At 48.2% G+C, this 5,095-nt stretch overlaps 1 long non-coding RNA gene across 1 annotated transcript in view; it reads right to left on the reverse strand.

Moving 5' to 3' along the window:
• LOC107181389 overlaps positions 1 to 4,483 on the reverse strand; it is an 8,734-nt gene extending 4,251 nt beyond the window's left edge. The window contains exon 1 of the long non-coding RNA XR_001512625.1: positions 4,038 to 4,483. This is a non-coding gene — a long non-coding RNA (uncharacterized LOC107181389). The remainder of the gene's footprint in view (positions 1 to 4,037) is intronic.
• Between the last annotated feature and the right edge of the window lie 612 nt (positions 4,484 to 5,095).

The raw sequence follows: 5,095 nt of genomic DNA on the forward strand, positions 1-5,095 counted from the left end.
GGGCGTGGGCGCAGCACCGAGGAAGGGAGGCACCGTGGGCGTCTCCGCTCTGAGCGGCCCCTGAGTCATTCCGTCTCCCCGAGTCCACGTGGCCGGCGTGTTTGTGCCGCTGGACGGCCCTGCCAGTGACTGCGGCGTGGCCTTCAGCGGAGCAGCCGGGAGACTGCGCGTTTCCACGCTGTGGGGTTGGTCCCAGAACCACAGGAAATAGGAGCAGTCCCTGGGACAGGCTGCTCGCCTCTCCCTCTCAGAGAACTGAGGCTGTGCGTGGGGTGAGGAGGGGGGAGGGGGAGTGGCTATGCATAGGCTGCCTGCCCCCGGGACAGCCTCATCCACATCTGGCAGGAAGGGCTGCCGGTACCAAAGTAAACAGGTGGCACTTTTAAGCAAAAAACGCTCTGGCCTTCTTTCTAACGCCTGCTTTTTGCAGAAGCTTGAAGCTAATTATCCGTGAAAATGTGGCTGCTCGCCTTGAGCTATGTTTTCTGCCCTGGCCAGGTCCACCTGATTGAATGTGGACGCTCCTCAGCCTTGGGGAGGGGCGCATCTGGAAGAAGGTCTTTGACAGTGACGAGTCCTTGATGGAGACTTCTCTCTGATATGTACAGTGACTTGTATTTACACAGCGTTTTTATGAGCATTTAAATGCATATGTTATTTAATTCCAAGAGGAAAAGTAACTACTGTGTCAGACCGTCATTTCTATTTAAGAAATAGGCTGTTATTTACCTTACGGTCGTAAGGAGCTTATTAAAAGAGGACTTTCCAGTGCTCATGTTCTAGTCACAGACATTCTGACCCTCTCATCTTCTCACCTGTCACAACAAACTGTGTTTTTTAAAAGTTATATTTTTATTGATTTCAGAGATGAAGGGGGAGAGAGAGAGAGAGAGAGAGAGAAACATGTATGATGAGAGAGAAGCCTTCATTGCCTGCCTCCTGCACACCCCACAGTGAGGATTGAGCCCACAACCCAGGCGTGTGCCCTGACTGGGAATTGAACTGTGACCTCTTGGTTCCTAGGTCAACACTCAACCACTGAGCCATCCTGGCTGGGCAGATCAAACTGTGTTTTGACAACAGCATTCAGAGGCCAAATGCAAAGAATGTTAATGTCTACGCTTCTTTAAAAGATTTTTTTGGTATAGTACAATATTGTATGGCAGTGAGAATCATTATATATTTCAACTTATGAACCATGATGTAGCTGGATCAAATGTAAGTTCTGATGCAGGCTCAGATGTGTTCCAAGATGCCTTAAGGAGACTGGTCTGTAAGGGGGCCTGGAGGCCTGCTGTGAGAACATATTTCTAAAGATCTGAAGAACAGAGCTGGATGGTGACAGAAGCAAGTTGCCAGGAAATCTGTGGACTGGAAGGACTGTCCAGGCTTCACCATGCTGATGGGAAGATAAGGGGTGCAGCCACCGACTTCGGTTTCTTTTATCTCTCTGCCAGTGGGAACAATTACAGCCTTTCAGCTACACATTTTTCCACCCGAGAAGCAAGATCAGAGGCTTAAGAAGATTATTTATATTTGAGGGTTCCTTAGTCCCAGCCTACTTTAAATCCATTACCACTGCCCCAGGGCCTTTGCACTAGCTGTTCTCTGCCTCGACCATGCCATCACCAGCTTTATGTTTGCTCCTTCTCTTCATTCAGGCCTCAGTTTAAATGTGAACACCCAGAGAAAACTTCTCAATAAACTCTATAAAAAATTCTATAATAACTCTCTCCATTGCATTCTAGCCCCTTACTCTTCTATTTTGCCTCATCTGAAATTATACTGTGTGTTTGTTTACTATCTGGTTTTCCCAGTAAAACGTAAACTCCATGCGGGTGAAGATTCACTGGCTCACAACTTCTTTAGTTCCCCCCTGTTGCCTGGCACATGGAAGGGGCTGAATAGGTGTTAGATGAATGAATGATTACACGATGAGTGATTAAAGCTGGAGCCACACCCATACCTCCTTTGACTTTTAAGAAATGGTTAGGGCTACGTTAGAAAAGTTTGCTCCATTGACTCACAGGGATAACCCAGAATCAGCCGAGCACTTATAACTGACAGCAGTGTTTGTCCTTTTCCTCTGCTCCACTGTCAACTCCTTGAGAGCGGGGACCTGCGTCCGGTTCACCACTACACTCCTGCTACCTCACACTATGCAAGAACAAAGTACCTATTTCATCTCTTGAATATGATTAAAATATGAAAGGTGAGTCGCGGTTAGCCAGGTGAGGAAAGGAAAGAAGATGGTTCCCAGCAGAGGGAGGAGCACGGCGGAGGCCTCTGTCCTTGATACAAGGATCAGCCTGAAGAAGCGAGTGTGGCTGGGATGGAGCGAGAAGGCAGGGTGGGGACCATGTGTGGCTGTAGAGGTGGGGGGCAGGGGTCTGCCACACTGGATTTTACAGGTTTCTGGACGTGACAGGGAAAATAAAAAAGTTTTATCTTTAACCCAAGGGTAATGGGGATCATATCTGTCACATCACAAATCTCTGGCTGCCGTGGGTGTCGGGAGACTGTTAGGCAGCCGCTCTGACCCAGACTAGAGAGTTGGGGGTTGGACTGAGAGTCTCTAGAGAGTAAGTGGAGACAGATCTCTTTCATTGCCAGCACCCAGCATGCCTGGCACCTATTCGTTTCTCAACAAACGTTTGTTTAAGAGTGGTTGGATGGAGGGACAAAGTGGTGCAGGAGGTTGCTAGGGGTTGAAATGAACAGGACATGGTGAAGGACTGGCTACTGAGAGAGAAAGGGAGAAATGCCAGGCCAGCTCCTAGGTTTCTGGTTTTGTGTTACAACCTGGATGGAGGAGAATTGCCATTTCCCGTGACAGGAAGAAGCAGAAGCATCTGTATTTTGTGTGTCTCTGGTTCTCTGTTAAACCAAGAGTCAGCCCAGCCAGTGTTCTCAGTGGTTAGCGCCAACCTATGAACCAGGAGGTCAGGGTTTGATTCCCAGTTGGGGCACATGCCCAGGTTGTGGACTCCATCCCCAGTAGGGGGCGTGCAGGAGGCAGCCGATCAATGATTCTCTCTCATCATTGATGCTTCTATCTCTCTCTTCCTCTCCCTTCTTCTCTAAAGTCTCTTTCTCTCTCTCTCTATATATATTTTAAACAACAGTCAGGGCTTCCATTCCTCCTCCCTCAAGAGGCTCCACTCAAGGCGGCTTCTGCTCACCCTCTCGCTGGTGTCCAGCGCGGGGAGCGGTCTGGAGGCCAGAGCAGGGTAACTCTTGAACCTCAGAAGGCTCCCAAGGGCTTGAAGGGTTTATATTCTCATATATGAGGTCAGTGGACTGCGAGGAAGATTGCGGGTCAAGATAAGATGAGGGGTGAATGGTCGCTCTCACCATGGTCTAAGCAGCCTCAATAACCAGGGGCTTGTTATTGCGAAGCTAGACATTCTGCCCTGCCCTCGTCTCCAAAACCTGGGCCAGTGGCTCTAAATAAAGACGATGAGTTTGTGGGATACATGAGTTTGGTCAGTTATTTTCTTTATGAGTCTAGGCAACTAGTTTTTGAGTGATCTTTCATGGGAAAAAGTATCTTCTCAATCCAGATGTGAGTGAAGGCTCGCCGAGTCACTCCCAATTACACTGCTCAGACCTTTTCAAATGTTCATGTCAGGGATGCCCTGATTTTGTATAAATAAGGTCTATTTTACGTGTAAACTTAGATGAATTAAAAGATGGGTGGAGGGAGGGTGGTCAGATTGGTGACAGATCCAGTGTAAGATTGTGTATCTGTATGTAAATAATTTATCCAAAGAAAAGACGGTTGAAAATGTGTGTGTGTGTGTGTGTGTGTGTGTTGTGTGTGTGTGTGTGTGTGTGTGTGTGTGAGAGAGAGAGAGAGAGAGAGAGAGAGAGAGAGAGAGAGAGAGATGGTGATTTCTGGTTAGTGGGCTTGTGACTGATTTTAACTTTCATCTTTTAATTTGATTAGATACAGGTTAGATTACACATTTACCTAAGAGGTATGAGAAGGAGGAAAAGAAAAATCCCCTCCTAGGAAAGTAAACAACAACTCCTACCATCTCTGTGAACCGGTCTGCACAGGCCATCCGGACCCACTCAGGGGTTGCTGGGCTCTTCACTGTGAAGTCTTCGGCTATGTCTCTCTCTCTGCGTGCGGCGGCCACAGCATCAGTGATGGCAAAGAATACAGATGACCCCAGGAACATTCCGGACTCCCCCAGGCCCTGCAAGAGAGCATATTTGTTTTAGAAGCTTCTACACCGAACTATACGTCGATAGAAGTCAGGGGGAATTATGGGGAAATAGAGATACCCATGTCCTGTCTAAAGGAGGCTGCTGTTCTTCGGTTCTAGCTAACTGCTGCCTTCCAGAAATGCAGCCCAAATGATCAGATGATCCCATTTTTCAAGAGAATTTCGATATTTGTACTTTCATGTAAAATTCCCTGACTTGCCCAGCCAGCGTGGCTCAGTGGTTGAGTGTCGACCTATGAACTGGGAGGTCACGGTTAGATTCTCGGTCAGAGCACATGCCTGGGTTGCAAGCTCAATGCCCTGTGTAGGGTGTGCAGAAGGCAGCCAGTCATCATTGATGTTTCTATCTCTCTCTCTCCCTTCCTCTCTGAAATCAAGAAAAATACATTAAAAATAAATAAATAAAATTTCATGACTTTAAAAAGCACTGTGTAGGACAAGGAAAACACATCTGCAGGCTAGATTTGGCCAATGGCCCCATTTGCAACCCCTGAGCTAGAGAAACGGAATCTGAGTCCCTTTCCCTTTATCAGTGAGATGCAGGCGATGACACGTACCTTTCAGGGTGTGGTGGCATTCAGGTAGCACAAAAACACAGCACCTGGTACCTAGTAGGTCCCTGCTGTTAGTACACTTCCTGGCACACACGCAACCCATCACTGCCCTGCAGGTCTGCCTGTGCGGGGCTGGCCACAACCACAGGAACCAAGGGTCCTGCTTGTCCTGAGAGCTGCTCTCTGTGGGCTCTGAGCATCCTTTTGCCTTTCCCCCTCAGAGTGATTTCCAGCCCAAAGAGACTCCAAAGGCCTGTTGATGTTGATTGGCCTTCCTTTCAAAATTGCCCCTCCCCTGTGCCGTTC

Source organism: Myotis davidii, unplaced genomic scaffold, assembly GCF_000327345.1.
Source record: "Myotis davidii unplaced genomic scaffold, ASM32734v1 scaffold914, whole genome shotgun sequence".
NCBI lineage: Eukaryota > Metazoa > Chordata > Mammalia > Chiroptera > Vespertilionidae > Myotis > Myotis davidii.